The sequence below is a fragment of the Anser anser genome (assembly GCF_964211835.1).
Source record: "Anser anser genome assembly, chromosome: 1".
Classification (NCBI taxonomy): domain Eukaryota; kingdom Metazoa; phylum Chordata; class Aves; order Anseriformes; family Anatidae; genus Anser; species Anser anser.
This window is the reverse complement of record NC_139720.1, coordinates 54,798,377-54,816,592: the sequence shown is the minus strand read 5'-3', so window position 1 is coordinate 54,816,592 and position 18,216 is coordinate 54,798,377. Positions and strand designations below refer to the sequence as shown.

The following is an 18,216-nucleotide window of genomic DNA, read 5'->3' as shown; positions in this document are numbered from 1 at the left end:
GAAATAAAGCTGCAAAGCCAGCTGCAAAAGTAAACAATGAAGATCAATAGCAATGCTACCTCCCACGTTCAGGACATCTTGCTGCAATTTCAGTTCTCCTTTCCAAGATCTTGTCAAGGAGTGGAATGGTTGTCAAGTGCTGTGGAGTACACTGCAGTCCATTAAGTAGCATTGCCTTCATTTAGACTGATGCATTTGGCAGCAGTTGAACCGTTAGAGCTTAATAATGTAGTTTATTTTGCTTAAACTCGTATGTGTCTACTGAAAGTCACTTTTCAGAACTGTCTGGTCAGTGTTTGCATTTCTCTCTTGTTCCAAAACTTTCCTTGTATTATTTCTGATCTCCTTCCTGAAGCTTTCCTGTTTGTCCACTATGGCTTGTCTCATCCTTTTCAGGTTTGAGGAAACAAACTAAGTACAAGCTCGTGATTCTGCACATAGCTGTGTTCCCCTTACCTTTCTTCCTTTTCTTTGACTACTAAGCTGTCACTCCATTTTAAATCTAGTAGGCACACTTCTGTTTTGAGAAGTCCTCGATCACTAAAAAAATTACCCTGTAGTTAATTATAATGATGTCTCATCTATCCCTTGATATTTCTCACTGATCTCTTTTCTCTGGTGACCAGTGATAGGGCCTGAGGAAACAGCATGGAGCTGCGACAGGGGAGGTTCAGGCTGGACGTTAGGAAGAGGTGTTTGGGCACTGGAACAGGCTGCCCAAGGAAGGGGTTAGGGCAGCAAGCCTGCCAGAGTTCAAGAATCATTTGGACAGTGCCTTCAGATAGACGGTTTGTCTTTGGGGCATTCCTGTGAGGAACGAGGAGTTGGACTCAATGATCATTGTGCATCCCTTCCAACTCAGAATATCTTATGGTTCCGTGATTTCACCATATGTGGCACAATAACCTTCTCTTCTAGTCCAGTATTCTAGTTCAACCTGGAGGATATCTTCAGTCAGAGTTACTAGGGAGATATATTAGAATTTACACAAAACCATAAGGGCGAATGAGGATTCAAAAAGGTTCACAAAAAAAATAAGTTGAGGGCTAGCTCTGATCAATGGAGCAGTTCCCAAAACATTTTCTTTTGAAGGTTCCAGCAAGAGAGCAAATGAATTTTCAAGAGAGTAAGAAAAAGGGCTGATCTGCTTCAAAATACAGCATCCACGGGGGTGATATTGGAGGTCCAGCACTGAGTGGATGAAATGTATTGTTTCAAAGCTTAATGTTTAAGCTGAAAGAATTGTTCCATGTAAGCTTTTTTTTTTTTTTTTCTCCTCCAAGTCTGTCTTCTGAGACTTGAGACCTGCATTGTGTGGAGTGAAGTGGGGAATTATATGCTAAATCAACAAGCATCTCCAACATAGTTAAAAATATGTATTTCATAGCTTGCTGTTGGCAGTTTAGGCAGCATTATGATTTTGCTCACTCATGCTCTGCATTGTTTGTACATCACTTTTCCAGTAAAATATGCTCCAGACTTATGTTCATGTATTAAACATCAAGAAAAATTTAAACCTGGTTATAGAAGTAAGAAGAGCTAATTAGGCAACCTACCTGTGCATATAGTTAAAAATACAATGTCATATTAACAATTTGTCCAACGGGTCCTCAATGTCATGTCCTGCCATAATAATCTCCTCTCCTGAAAACTCTTCTACCGTTATTTCTGTTTCTTCTCTAATCTTTCACCTCTTCCTTTGTTCATCTTTTTCAGTCTAATCACAAATAGTCTGGAATGTCAGCCTCTGATGGCTCATGTTACGGTACAAAACTGTATACTTACCAGTAATACGGGTTGTTTACACCCAAATTTGTAAGTCCTTTCCTTTAAAAGCTGACGAGAGTGTGGTTTCCTTCTCTAACCCTAGACCCTGCATTCATAGAGACATAATCAAAATGACTTAGCCAGATCCACGTTTGCCTGCTCCACCTGATTCTGGTCCCGTGCTCACCTATCCCCTTACCACTGTATCACAACACAGGAAATCTCCATGTTACTCATAGCAACTAAGGCTACATAGAAGGGTGACAAAATTAATCCAGTTTACTAGGAAAGCTGTACATTGCTATTGTGAATTAACCTACTAGCATTGACACAGTCCTCCTTCTTTCAGACCTTAAGTATTTTAATCTTCTCAGTGTTCTTTGGCATTTTGTGATGGGTTTTAAATCAGTTATTAGTGCTTGCAAAAGACACCTTAAGTTTGTCTCACATGGATCTATGAAAATATCTGTTCATAGCTGCACAGAGGTGAAAAAGACAAAGAGAACATTAAGAGTTACTGAAAATAGAATAAATCAGAAAACACCATTGTATTACTGTATGAATTCCTGGTGCATTTTCACCTTGACTGTCACAAAGAACTAGAAAGATTACAGAGGACAGCAAGTGTGATTTAAGGTAAAGAGTGGCTCATACAGGGGGAAGTACTAAATGGTTTCATTAGCTTGGAAAAAAACAGGAGATATTATGCAGATCTATAAAAGACATGTGGAGCACAGAAAGTGAATAGGAAATGACTACTTGTTATTTCTCACAACACAAAAACTAAAGGTCACCCGGTGAATTTATAAGCTGTAATAAATTAGCTTTAATACAAACCGAAAGCAACACATTTCCCCACTGCATATAATCGTGGAACTCAGCGCCACAGAATTTTGAGGAGGCCAAGAATAGAAAGGGGTTCAAAATCAGACTGATCAATTTCAATGTGTGGCTGAAATTTCAAATGTGTGGCTGCTGAATGTGGTCTACCTACATCCTTTATGTCAGGTTCTTGAAACTATTACATGACTTGAAGCTAGAAGTTTGCTTCAATAAAAGATCACCCAGAACTTATCTCAGTTCTTGCAGGTTTTGCCAAGGTAGTACTTAGGTTCTTCTATTACTGAAGATACTGAACTAGGACCTTTAGTCCAATTTTGCAGAATTATTCTTATATTCTCTGAATTATGTAATTTTGACAGTAAACTCAGACATCTGTTCATATATTGAAACGTAGTGAATGATTTATCTCATGTAGATTGGGATTTCATCTCCCTTGATGCACCAGACCAGACATGTTGGTCTTGAGCAAGGTAGGAGCATGTTCCTGTGGTGATATTATTTTATATGTCAGAGAGAATCAGAATGAAAATGTAGAATATGTTGTAAGATAATGTTCAGTTAACCCGGCAGTTAGTGTCATGATTCTGGTACTACTGATTGCCAAGGGAGCTTCCTATCAAAACTATGTTCCTATGCAAAAATCCTCAGTAATGTGAGGATCTGCTGTGATGCAAGAGGTGAGGCAACTGGATTAGCTTTTAGCTGTTCCAGCAGATCTGGGTGTGGAAAGCTACTGCCAGAGATTATGCTGGCTCCTGCTGGTATAGGGATGCTTCTGTGGACACAAATTCAAATGAAGAAAGGTGCCCAAAGAGTTTCTATTTCTCCACCTCCTGCTTTTGGTCTTCTTCCTGGATCTTATCCAGGCATCTCAGCTGACATCACACGTTAGCAGGCGATAACTGAAGATGAGACTGGAGAGAAGTTGTAGTGGCCAGGGATGGCCCAAGTTATTTGGTAAACTTAAGCCTGTGAAAGATGATAGGGTCCTAGGGTTGACCCTGGTGACCTGTGCCTCCTCACAAGTCCGTTGTGGAAAATGTTGGAGCAGGTATTGCAAACAAGCCTGAAGTCCCCTCCTAGAAGAGGCTCACACCTCCCTATCTACATTGAACTGCTCAGCTTTTGCCTCAGTATCTGGGGTTTGCCAAGTGTGTGGGAGTAAGCAGTGTGCTTTCTCACTCTGATGACACAAAGGATGGGTGAACATGTTTCCTCTGCTGTAGCGCAACTATGCAATGAGTCTGCCAAGGTCCAAAACTCTGTGGTCTGGGGAGCTCCAGGATGTGGCTAGGCTGTGGAGGAGGTATTTCTAGAACTACACAACAGGGGAGATAGGCATTAGTAAAGGACAAGGTGAAAAGAAGAGTGAATGAGTGGAGAGGCATCAAGGCCACTGTTTCACCATAAGGATGTCACGGAAGCGCAAACATCTGATATCCTTTCATCTATAGTTGCTATCATTAAGAACAAAGTTGGGAGGAAGCTTGCTCTCTGAAATGTTTGGCACTGTTTTTAAGTAAGGCCATGCCATCTTTTCTGAGTCAGGGGAGGAGATGTCTGTGTGTCATGGGGGCATCCCAGTGCTAGTCGGAATCAGTTTTGTGTGAAGGTGCTCATATACATGCATTTGCCTGTGAATCGAGCTGTGAGGTGCTTGGCTATTACACAGCACTATACATTTTTAACAAAGCTACATGGCCATATAATATTAAGGCCAATATTCAGTTTGCCAGAGTTGTGTTTTTATATTTTGTTGCTGCTAGTACTTCATACATACTCTGGGCCATACCACGAAAGAATGTCAGGAAACATTAGAATAGGTTGCTCTAGACATGGTCTGCAACCACATTTGAAGTGTGTTCAGGTTTTCTGAGCCGTTTTTAAGTATTTCCTACAAGAGGATCTTCTTGTGGGTTTGCTTCCAGCTGGAGCACATGTTGTACAACAAGGCAACACTGGACAGGATGCAAAACTGGGAATGAAACAACCTGCTAGTGTTCAAACTCTTAAAAAAAACTCTTTATGTTGCCTTAAAATAGTGCTACAACCAACAAGAATCCGGTCCCTAACTTCAGGAAGAGTACTGCCTAATGTTATTACCATTAAGACCATTAAAAAGTCAGCGTTCCCCTGCTGCTATCATATTGTGAGAAAGCACAGCAGTTCACTATTTTTAGAACAGAAGTACAAAATATCAGATAACATTGTGCAGTACTGTGCCTGAGTATCTATTGCCTTTTTTGAGGAGTTAGTATCTTACAGTGATATTTAATTAGATAGTGAGTTGAAACAGTAAAGTGTTTTCTGAATGCTAAATATTAATATTACAAAGCATGAAAAGTAGGAAGGCATAGCTATGAGTTGGAAAGCCCTGCTTTCCTAAATTTCTGTGGGCTATGCATGGAAATCAGAATAGAATGAAGCAGATTCTATCTCAAACCATTTAAAAAAAGAGATGTGCAAGCTTTGCCTGTGCTGACTTAGCAACCATAGAGATGAACTCTTTACAAAATCCACTTTTGTAATCAGATTGCGTGTCTTCCTTCAGTGCCATAGATCACGTACAAGCCCTTGCACAGCACGTGTGGGCATCGCTAATACGATTTTCTGTTTATCCATGCCAAGTTTCATCATCCACTGAGAGAGCAGCTTGCTGAGCAGAGGGAAGAGTTGGGTCGTAGTGGATGCTGCTGATACTAATAAGAGAAGAAATTTGGCAAGAATGTGGTGGAATATTACCATCATTTAATAATGTTTTTAAAACAAAAATATGTATATAACTTCCAAACCTCTTTGAAATGCAGTGGCACAATTTATAGGAGATTATATGGATTCAAGAAGGAGGCAAACCAGTTATAGCAGATCTTCACAGAGCCTACTGAAATAATCATCATGGGCAGGTAGGAATAAGAGATGAGACTGCCCTCCATTTCCTACTAAGATGTCATAAAAATCTGGGGGCGTGTACCTCCCCTCCTGGGTGCACAAAGAATTAGTTGCCTTGGCTGAAGAACGTGTCCTCAGAATCATACAGTGTGGAGTTATAACTGATTACAATTTGTTTACAAAGTGCTTCTCTGAGGACAGATGCAATATTTTAGGTTCAAATTTTCTTTCTTATTCCTCTCTTCTCCTGCTGCTCTGCAATTCAGTTGCTGAAGACCTCATTTACCCAGAAGCTGAATTCAAATCCAGCCGTGGTCTGTATTCTCTACTGTAAGGAATGAGTTGTTGCTTGATAATTTCAGAGATTTTGTTTTTTATTTTTTTGTTTGCCAGTTTCAGTATAGGTCACGCTAGTGCCCTTCCCTATGTCCTAACATTAAGGGAAGAGCATAGATATGTTCACGTAACCTTAAAGGGGATTGCCTCCTCAGTGCTCTGGAATCTTTCAGCACACAGTCATTAAAAACATACCTTGAGAAGTATGGATGGTATATTTATTCATAAAGCAGCTTCCAAATTAAACATTTTAACTAGCTAGGTGAAATATTTCATACACTTGACAGATGTAAAACATTGATGATTCATGTACTAATTAACCAGTTTTAAAATAGTCTATTTTGTGCAGAGCCAGGCATCCAATGCAACTTTAATGAACTAAGGAGTTTTACCCTGGAATACCCACATAATTTTGTAGATATATTATGCATTTATTCACTATTGATATACATAATTCTGCAAATTACACTGCATTTTACAAAAGATCTTCCAAAACATGTTTGGGGGGCTTCATTTCTGCTGACTGGTAGTCATATGCCAGAACTGATTTAGCCAAGAAGCCTAAGTCTCTATCTAAATTGCTGAGCCAAATAGTGATATTTTTTACTCCTGTTAGGTAGCACCTGATTGATTTAAATGGGATTACTGATGATCTAAGAGAGTATTTAATGTGAGTACATGGCAAAATTCAGAAAGGGTGTCTTGCTGGGATCAGTGCAGTTTTACAACATGAGATAAAATAAACTCCATCCTAAGATACCACAATGTCCCAGTAAAAACTATTCTGAAGTAGTCTGAGCTGCATACTCTTTACAGATCTCTCAGAGGACCTAGAGAAAGCTTTATAATGTTCAAACTGTGCAGTTTCATCTCTGGTGTAGTTTTAATTGCAGTTTGTGCATTTGTTTTGATAGAATTTTGATTCCTGTCAGTGCATGCCAGATAAGAAACCATCACGGTCCCCTTCCTTGTATTTGGGAATGTGATAGAGACTTGGCAAAGCATGGTTAAGTCCACACTCTTACAGCATTTATACCAGAAGGAAAAGATGGCAGACAAAATCGCTACATTCATTTCAGTTATTAGTGTCCAAAAATCTGCCCCTGAGAGCACATCCTCATTTGGAGTATTTCACTGCTAACACCAGCTGCTTGTTATTTCTTAGTTACTCTGAAGGTGGGAGAATAGAATGATGATAAAAATAAATCTGCTAGGTATCCATCAACTTTTCCTGTAAATGCAGCGCTGTTACCCATAAAATTTGACTCTGATAATTTCATAGCAGTGATGTCCAGAAATTGTCTTGTGTCACAGCTGCTCGCCTGGGTGTCAGGAAAAGCTGGTTTCGATGTGTGAAGGATGCTGCCTTGGAAAAAAATGTTCTGCTGAGATTATTTTTTTTTTAATTATTTGGGGTGGTGTCTTTTTACACAGGTGCTAAATTTCCTGGAGTTAATCGGGTAGAAAAATGCCTCTGAGGCATCATTCAGTCCATTAACTGCAATGCCAACTGCCAATGGCTGGAGTTGAATACTAACAGAGTTTATAACTCTTTATGATAATTGACAAAGCCAGACAGATTCACTGTTCAGCATAGCCCTCCTGTTCTTACCTGCTGCCTTCTGTGTTCATATCCCTGGTGTCTGAAACATGCTCCCTTTTTTTTTTTAACAGGGGAGACATGAATATAAGAAGCAGGGTTGTTTTGCTCATTTATGTGAAAATTATACAGATGAGTGAACACCCTGCAAACCAGGATCGGCATCCCTTCCCCCTCATCTACTTATTACTTTAAAAGGAACATTATTGCTGCATTATGTCTGACATGCGCTCCATAACACACGGAGCATAACAGGAGAGTAGGGAACAGTTGAAAAACTAATGACAATTTTTTAAGATTGCTATTTCCTGAGATAAATTTATATACTTAAGATAAATGTAGAAAAAAAACATAGAAGGAAAATGAAAAGATATTGTCATTACTTGGTGTATATGTGTTCTTTTGTTGGCTGTTTCACACTGTGCTGTATGAAAGCATTTATTTTTTTTCTGTATTAATGATCAGTGTCCTGAATCATAAGGTCTTTCCTACAGAAAGCACTAATCCTTCATAGAATTCTTCCCTGAAGAATCCAGTTCAGCAGAAATGTGTAGAGCATTCCTAAAATGTACATGGGTTATGTGGCCATGCACTTTGGATTCTTACCTCCATATTTCACTTGGGCTATGAGGCTCATGCATTTTAGTTCTCAGCCAGGAGTCTTCAAGCAAAACTTTGCTGGAATGGGGGCCACAACAATTTAGTCTGCAGAACACTCCTCTGAGTTTGTATTACACCAACACCCATAAAATATGCTGACTTTGCAGTCAGCTATGGATGAGACACAAAATCCAACGTCCTTATTAGCTGGAGTGGTTAATTATCCCAAATTACACTTAAAAGATTAGGAGGTTAATTTTAGCGTCCTGATGATTTACATTATATACAATTAAAAGCTCCTCTCAGCAGTTTCTACAGAATATATGGTATTTCTGTCATACCTCCCATTGTGGGTGTTCTGATATGATTCGATGAAGGAACAACACAGCTAACTATTTAATAGCATTTTTATCTATCTGCCATGTGGTATCCCTGCAGCAGTCTTATTTCTTTGTTATTTGAAAGTTTCTGTATACATGCATTTATAAGGTACTTGGGAATGTGAGGATAAAAAGCAAAAAATAAATGTTTGGAAAGGATATGTTGTACTAAATCTGCAAAGGGTAAAGAGCTCCAGAGGAAGAAGGCAAGAAAATTGGCTCCACCTTAGAAAACTAATGTGAGAGCTGCTGAGTAAAAAAGAACAGTCATCCAGCTGCAATTTATTAAGTGGAAAGCTTTTTTAAAAAAAAGCTGTGGAAGACCAGAAATCAAAGATCACTGTATATTTACTGGCTTTTTTGAAGCATCTGTTCTCTAATATCAGAGTCTCTCACAAAGACTAATCAACTGATCTTCAGAATATCCTTATAAGTTTGAGATGCATTAGCCTCATTTTACCATCAGAGGCATAAAGAGATTATTTGTCCAAGACTACACAGGAAATCAGCAACAGAAATAATAATGTAGGCCTGTATCAAGTACAGTGACTCAAACATAAAACTGTTCTGTTAGGGTAGGAAGGCAATAACAGAGGGCTCTTGGTATAAACCATAGCCACAGGAGAAATGCTGATGAGAGACACCCGCAACAGTTGGAGAGTGCTATATTGTTCTGTTTATGGTGGAGAAAATTTGCCCTTAGTCTTGGCATTTGGTTAAAGGCAGAATGATGTAAATGTATTTTCAGGTAAAAAAACCTTTGGTGGGCATCTTTGATAGTAGGTTGAAAATGTTGAAAAGAGACAGGCCCCTTCAGGTGTAATAAAGCAAAGACTGTATTTTGATCTTTGTCCACACAATGCCTATTTTTATGAAAAGCAAGAGGATTTGTATGCCACTGAAGATAGTAATACCTATGTTAGTGGAAGTTACGTCATTTTAAATTGATAAAAGGCAAGTATAGCTGGCCTATAAAAGGAAAAAAAAAATTATTGCTCCAAGGGTAGTTTAAACTGGAATTTCCAATATAAAAAAGAAAAGAGAAAAATCATGTTAAATAAAATTTTTACACTTTGTGTTTTCCTTCAGGTTTTGACCATACATATCTAGGATTGTATAACTAAAAGAATTACGTCTATTAAAACTTTTACTCATTGGGATTGCTGGGTGAACTGGCTATATTTTTTCATAGCTCCTAAAGGGACAGTCGTACAGTATTAGCTAAGCTTATTTCATTATTTATATTACTGCGAGTAAGGATGTCTTTGCAACCGTATTCAATCTGGTTAAGTGAGCTTTTTTCTGTATGTGGGTGTTAGGACTTGCACATCTATATTGTAACTGCTATAGAATATTTAAGAAAGCTGATGCAACTTTTATTAGGTATATTAACTTATTTGTAATAAAGGATTCTCAGGCTTTCATCCAAATTTTCAAGGTATATCCACCAATTCCATGATGTGCTTCTAAGGGATCTGAGAGCTCAGAAAAATAAGACTACCATCATTATGCCTACTTTCGCTGTTCAGAAGTCTGCAACTTAACTGTACAATCTTTAGGGCTCCACTGATCAAAAAGGTTCAAATTCACTGCCTTCTAGGACTTCCCAGTAAATAGAATAAAATTGCCTTATCCAGTACATTTTCCACAGAGACAGACGATCAAAAGGGAGCTACCGGTAACTGAATTCAACAGTGCATATATTTGATCTACTTTTTATTTGCACTATGGTTTTCCACATAGTTCTGGCAATGTGTAAAATGTTCTCAGAGTGGATGCAAATGCGGTACTATTTACATGCGCTTTAAAGTTTCTCATCATTGCTAGAGTTGTGTAAAAGGGTGTGATTTTGAAATACAGCTAAATCCATCCAATGGCTGGCAGTCGTTGAGGTGGGCAGCCTCACACCTCCCCTTCTCCTCCTCTCTTGCCCAGCCCACTTTCCGCCAGAACTTCAACCATGAGATTAAGGCAGCTACACTGAAAAAAAAAAATCTCTCAAAAAGTAATTAGGTTCTCTACTAGGGTTAGATGGGTACAGCTTTCTGCACAAGTGCATATCTGCAGCTAGAACTGAGAGGAAGGAATAGGATGATATCCTTTGGAATTTGGACATTGCTTTAGAATTCAGTATTCCTTTGGAAATTTGAATATGGTCTTGCACATAGTCATAAGAATCATAATGAAAAAATAAATCTCTGAGGTGTTGTGGAGGGCTTACATAGGTGTGCTTTTCAGCATTGTTTTGATTTTAAAAGGAAAAGTTATGGTGCTATGACTGAGTGATACATATTCTTCAAGGTACTGCAGAGCACACACTGGAGACACCTTGATTTTTCAGTTTCTTAGTTTTGATATGATTATTATTTCTCCCCAGTTAACTGTAAACATAATTTAGTGTGGAAAAAAATATCATTTCAAGGATTCTGATGATTGCCATGCAAGCCTGTTTGTAGCTAACATTGCATTATGGAACTGGTGAAATGCAAAGAAAAGGTACCTAAGCTGTTAGGAATTCATATCAAGGATGATTTAATGACCTTTAGAAAATTTGTTTTTGAAGTTTCTTCTATTAGGAGCTACACAGTGTTCCAAAGATTTGATAAATAGAAGAGGTGAAACTATTTGCCTGAAAAAGTTTGACTTTTCTGGAAGATGGAGAAGGCTAAGGCTCCTGTCTGGTGAGAAGGAGAAAGCAAGCTTGGGAGATGGAAAGTGGACAAGTTGCAGATTATAGTGGTTTTCTCTGCCTTGGTTACAAGAAATATTAAATAAATAGATAAATAAATAAGGTGACTAGAAAAGGGTAGCATTTCAAGTGTTAGTTGATTTGTTATCAGCCAACAAATAAACTGAGCTGAAAATCTAGACTCTACTCCCATGGTGATCAGATATTACAGTACATATGGTATGGAAACATTAAGCTGTGTTTGACGACCTCACAACGCCTAAACACAGCATGCCAGCCAACTGGTGACCATACGCTATAGCTGCCATAAACATGCAGTTGCCTCCTGCTATGCTGCACCTGAATTGCTACGCGTATAAATCATAGACGTTATTGCAGAGGAAGGCCTCGCAAAGGATTTCATATACTTTCTGTCCACCGTAGCTGCAGCAAATAGACGGTACATCCCAACCAATAAAAACAGATGTAATCTTCTGTCTGTTTGAAATGACTTTGTCATATCAGACATTTGTTGCCACTGTGTCCAAAAATTGCAGCACTTCTGTTTTTCTCTTGGTGAAACTAGACAATATGATATCCTTTATCTTATACTGACTGCATCTAAACTGCAGAAATATTTAAGAATGATGGGTCAGGGTGAAAGGTGCAGCAACAGACTAAATGCTGTACACGGTGACTTTGGTTGGTTTGGACTATATGTCAACTTGAATAGTCATGTCCAGTAACTTTGCATTCAATATCTGGCATTTAAGTCTTTGAAAAACAAGCCAAAAATTCTGAGTAGATTCCTTCTGATATTAAACATGGGCTTCTTTAGTTAAGCTTCGTAGTGCAACTTCAACTCAAATGAAATCTACAGCATTTTAAATTATCTGAACAAAATTAACTCCTGGCAATATTAATTATTCACTAGTCTCCTCTCCTTTTATTTTATAGTTTAAATGTTATGTAGAATTATTTACTCATGAATAAATAGCCTTGCTGTTTTCTAGACCTCAGCAATAACTGATATATGTAAAAGCTGTACAAAAATAACTGAAAATAATGCTTGCAGGGGGCAATTTTTCTTTGTTTTGTGGCATAGAGCCATACTGATTTAGTTAGCACTAGGGTACAGTCATCTTATTCCCATGTTATTTCACAGTGAATATCATCTGACAATTTATTCTGAAAGTAGTGATCTGCCTGGAAATTGGAGGACTTTTTTTTTTGAACACCACATAAAAAAGAATTAATTTCCTCTGTTACCTATATATCCTATATGGTTTGTGTGAATACCAGTGGTCTCTAAATTATGCAAGACATCTGTAGTGAGATGAAGCATAAAGTTACAAAAATCCTGTAAACAATGTTGATCTCTACCCATCTCTTCGGAGCATTTCATCTCCTACAGCATCCCCATTCTTCTAGTGTTGGTCTCTGCATTTCTCAGTCCAAATATTATTGCACAGTTCTAACAAGAGTCCATTAAACTGATCACTTGTCATTCCCCTGCTGATGCTTTCTTCCTAGTTCTGCACAGAAACCTCAGTCTTGACCCAAAGCAATTCTTCATTTTCCTGGTTATGGAACCCCAACATGTTTTTTGTCAGACTATTTTAAGAATAACCATTTTTAAGACTATTTAAGACTAACCGTTAGTACACCCTGCTATTCCAGTCCTGAGTGAATTTTTTGGTCAAACCAAATTGTACCAAACAGTGAACAGATTGAGAGAAATGTTTGCCCAATTTAAACACCCACAATATGACTCTATCTGAGACTACATGAGAGAGTGTAATCTATAAAAAGACCTGTTATTTATTACTAAATGTTTCATTTTCCCCTTTTTCTAAAACCATTGACCTATAGATTTATTTATTTATTTAATGGATAGCACTTTTGTTTGGAATAGAAAGCATTTTCTTTTTGATTCACTTAGAGTTTTGGCATACCTATTCTTAAAATTTAAGGTAGAGACGTCTAGGTCGAAGTTTGAACCAGGAAATTCTGTTAGGAGCTGAAGAGGATATGATGTTGGTGAGTAGCCTTTGATAGTAGCCCTCTTAGAGGACAACATCACATAGAAAGTACAATATCTAGATTTGTTTTAGCTACCTTGCTGTCATATAACTTCTGATGCTGTCAGGAGCCACAAGAAAGGGAAGTTAAGGCAGATTTTTCCTGGTTTTGGCATGCTGAACAGAGTCTTTTGCATATGTTACATAATGCCTCAAGAGACAGACTGCAGACAGTGAAAGACCTCTGGCTTCCTCCTCTCTTAGATTTATAAACCTGAAAATTCAGTACTGTATAGCGTGTTACCTTTTCTCTTTATTTCCTTCTTTCTGTTGATAATTTTTTCAAGCACTGAATGCAATAATGCACTTGATCTCACTGTAGTGTCACATTGAAGAATTTTGGCCTTGCCTGGCCCAATGGATAAATTAATTGGATTGGCAGTCGGTAGTTCAAGTGGTTACTTCTAGTTATTGAGGAGTGTTGGGCTTCCAGACTGCTTTCCCAAGGGTTTCTTAGGTTAATACATTTCACTTCATAAACCGGGTGGAGTAAGATAATGTCATAATGTCAGTTCCCAGAACTCTGGTGAAAGGCAATAGCTAATTAAGACAGTGAAACACCTCTTATAACTGAGTGACCAAGTCTGAGTTTTTTTCCCTGGCTTGTACTAAACCTAGCATTAAACCACATACTCCTTTCAAGTTAAACAGTGAGATGGTGGAAGCGCATGCCATCTTTTGCTGAAGTAGGAGAAAAGGGCATTGAAATGCAAATTCTCATGGTACTGTTCCAGTTTTACTTAGTCTAATCTCATAGCCTCCAGATTTTTGTACAATCATTAAACAGACTTGAATTTATCTCATCTATCAGTATAAAATCAAGCAAAATCATTATGCACAGCTGTACTATAGCCGTGTCACGATGCAATTATTTTGTTGCACAGAACAGATGCATGCTGTTGGCATCTCAGAGCCAGGAGGAGCTGTATGGAGCTTGTATCAGCTGGAATTTGCTTTCACATAGATCATTCGGGGACATGAATGCGCAACGTGACAGGCCCATCACTACCAATAATTCATCTAATTTACTATGGCAAGGTGGATACATGGTTGTGTCTGAAAGCCAGCAGGTCAGTGGCTTCATCTAACAGCTCATGCTGTTCCCAGCAGTGCCACGTTCCTACTAATAATTTAATCTTGTATTTGAAGTTCGGTTCCTAACAGTTTGCCTCCTTTTTCTCATTTTCTTTCACTTCTACTTAAAAATATAATGGTCCATTTCAGCAAAATTAACTGCAATTTCATGGTTCAGTACAGCAGGAATAAGTTTTATACATAATACTGTAATCCATCTATTTGTTCCCCAGAATGTAAATTGACTTGATGAGCAATTCTGTGTCCTGTGTAAATAACTGACAAAGGGGGAGGGAAAGGAAGATTGTTTCTCTGGCTTTGACTTTCTGATAATTTTGCCAGGATCTTTAACTTAAATAACAATGAGAAAAGTCTATCATATAGAAAATACAGGTAACAGTTACCGTAATTTATTTATGAATAAAAACTCTGGTGCTCAGATTGTATTTCTTTCATTTTTTCTTTTCCCTAGAAAATGTAGTTTGCAGCATTTGGATTCTCATATAATATGTCAGATGACAATATGTACAATACAGAAGTCATTTATCTAATAGATACCAGTTATCGTGAGAGCAAGGATAGAACATGCTCTTGTTCTTCCATAAGCTTGTCAGTAATGTGCAAGAAGAAATACTCTACAATAGACTGGACAATAGGAAGTTCATTTTCCACAGCCACTCTGACATTCAGATTCTCTGTAGGGATTGCTGGCAGGTAGAATAATTGATATGAACTGGATAATTGTCTTTGTAGCATGGATGCTTTTCTACTGTGAATTGATTGGCATTTCTTTTTCTTTTCACTGTCAAGATGTTAGTAATTATCAAGAACTTCTTGCAGGTTAAGAACTAAAACCAATGTCTAGAGATGATATCGAAAATAAAGATAACAGCTTTCATATGCTGTTACAGCTTTCCTAAATTACAAAGTTTCTTAACTGATCTGATTGATTTTGAAATAGAAAACATTACTTACATTTCAGTGGTAAAGATGCTTTAGTGGTCAGTGTTGTGCCTTTACTTTAAATGTAAACTTCTGAACTACTGATTTGAAGTTGATTAAGTTAGCATGGCCTACTTTCTCCAAGAGTAACAAGCTTACATTACTGAAATTACCAGACAGTAGGTTTTGAACAAAAAGAAGGAAGTATTTTTCCGTACTGTACATTAAGTAAACTGTGAAATTTATTGCCAAAGAGTGTAACGAAAGGCAAAAGCATAAAGAAGTGAATTTACAGTGAAAAAGTACCTCTTCACTATAATTTATTATATATAACCTCTGTTTCAACAAGACCCTAGATTGTTGGAGGTAACAATCCCATCAAGAATGTCAAGAGAAGGCTCGCTATTTCTTTTCTTCCTGCCCACTTTCAGTAAATAGACCTTACTGGCACTATTAGCTAGAGGACACTAAGCCAGATGGGCTTTTTGCCTGACCCTGTACCTTTAGTATGATTTCTCAACAAAATCACATTTGTTTCAAAGCCAACTTGTTTTGACCGGTGATATTTGTCAGAACTGCAGACTGAGCAAACCCACTGGGTGAAACAGCTTCAGCACTTGCTTCCTAAATGACATACACCTGGGATGCTCTTTAGTAACTTAAGTTGTCCAGGCTATTATAGCACCAAGCATCCACATCAATTACCCTATTCTCATATTAGTGCTTGTGTAACAAAGAATTTTTATACACAGATTCTCTCTTACTGTCTTCTCCAGTGCAATTCCCTTCATTAATCTAGGAAAATACATCTATGAAAGCTCAATATAAATCCCAATCTATTTTAGTATGTATTTTATAGCTAGGAAATATTAGTTCTTCTTGTTTATTTTCAAGCCAGTAATTTTCAGAAATGCCAACTGGATGCTAATTTCTTTTCAGTTTTCAGCATTTCAGCTCATCTGTCTTTATAATCAAAAACATTTCCACTGATATGTAAACCTAAAGTCATTGGTGATGATTTTTTCCTAAGTTATTGTCTGTAAATGTGATGGTATTTTTGTGTTTTCTCCCAAAATAATATGGAAATGTTTGTTTCCCTACTCTCTTTCTGATTTCTTTGTGCAGCTATAAATACTTGCTATTTTTCCTTGAGAAATTAGTTTAAATAACCACCCATACACTTCCTAATTTTAATTGACAGGCCTTCTCAAGTCCTCCTTACCTCGATCCCTTTCAGTGTTATCCATAAAGTGAAAATTGTAATTCTTCGGTGTCTCAATGTTGAAGAAGCCCTCTTGATAATGGTGTGACTTGCTCTGATCCACTATTGATAAAACAGTCCAACAGCATGAGGCACTTAAAGAATTGCCTCCAGTTCTTTCCACAGTCATTCATCCTGTGATATATCACGTCCATAATCTCTGAAAGAGAAACTGTACTATGTGTTAGTTCACTGATCCCTCACACTAGTGAACTTGGGGGCCCCAGGGATTAGTAGAGGTTGCTTCCCTGACTTTCACTTTAGCCTCAGAATAATTTTTCATAAAGCTCTTCATGTACCTCCTGAGTGCCATAGGTAACAAGTTATTTTGCATAAATACGGTCACTAAGTGATGCCAAACATATCTTGTGGTGTTTATTTTCTCCAAATCTGTAAACTAACACAATTCTGCAAATATAACTGTTCAAAGATTCACTTAACATATTGCAGAAAGACACACAGACAGAAATAGGTTCATTCTCTATTTCTCATATGTGTAGGACAGCAAACACTAGGATTCCACTGTAGGAAAATTAAAGAGGAAGGTAGAAAAGAGATTGCTTTCTGCAATAACATATTCATCTGCCCTCAACCAAAAATACAGCAACCATGATAGACCCGAGGAGAAAATACAGAGAATATGCCTACCCCCCTCTTGTTTCGGAGAGAATACAGTTTGACACCAAACTAGAAGGAAAGTGGCTTGGTCCTTCTCAATAATGTATTCCATAACAATGAACTGCTTTGACATTTATAGGTTGAAAACACCATATTCAGGTGCTTTACTATTAAAAGTCTACCAAGAATGCAGCAAGCACTAGCAAGTGAAAGAAGAAATGGTTCAATTTATTTTCCAGTAAGCTTGTTTAAATGCAGCATAACACCTTCTACTATTAAACCACGGCTTCACTTGACTTTTATGGTGTTACCGTAGTTAGCATTTTGATCACACCTATAACGGGATCCAAATGCAAATGTCAGATCCAGTGAAAGTTACATTACACCAAAAGGACAATATCTGCAGCCAGGGAGAAGGGAAGGAAATGCCTTATGTCAATCTATAGCAACCCTTCTGTCTAAGGAATTGCTGATGGGCTCTAAACAGGAGCAGAGAGGTGACAGAATTAAAACAAGAGCTTCCATTTGTCTGTGAATTGCTCTGCTAAACTGTAACAACAGTGTTTCTAGACTGATCTGCTTGGATCTGTCAGCTTTCACAGCTGGTATACTCAATAGGAGGTGCATTTTAGTCAATGCAGTAATAGCATAAAAAGGGAATGCAGCCTCCAAATGATTTAAATGATGCTTGTGAATTGTCATTTCACAGCTTTATGAGATGTTCCAGTTCCCCTCCCTTCCTTTTATTAGTTAGCATCAGGCTGGGTAGATTTCTGTGCGATTCCCAGCTGAGTCACCAGAGAAGGGTCCGCCTTCACCATGTATCAATTTGATTTCAAGCCCTGACAAACACCCAGCCTCAAGAAGGGAGGCAATCTGTAATGCACTTTGTGAGAACAAAAGGTAAAAATATTAAAATTCATAATAAATGTTTGCTTTCCATCACAGCCCCATCCCCCCAGCCCTGTTAACCAGCATGCTTCTCCTGACTGCTTGCTACTACAGTCCAGATTGAGGGATATTTTTAATGCAAGGACAGGCATGAATCTCAAGCAAAAGATAAAAATGGCACCTTTTTAATTTTTTAAAGAATAGAGCTAATTAACCTTTTCATCAAACTACACACATCTTCAAAAAGACTTAGATGGGAAATATAT

General features: G+C 37.9%; 1 protein-coding gene across 3 annotated transcripts in view; it reads left to right on the top strand.

Annotated features, from left to right (window-relative positions):
- GRAP2 (GRB2 related adaptor protein 2) overlaps positions 1-18,216 on the top strand; it is a 105,084-nt gene that overhangs the window by 45,044 nt on the left and 41,824 nt on the right. The window lies entirely within an intron of this gene.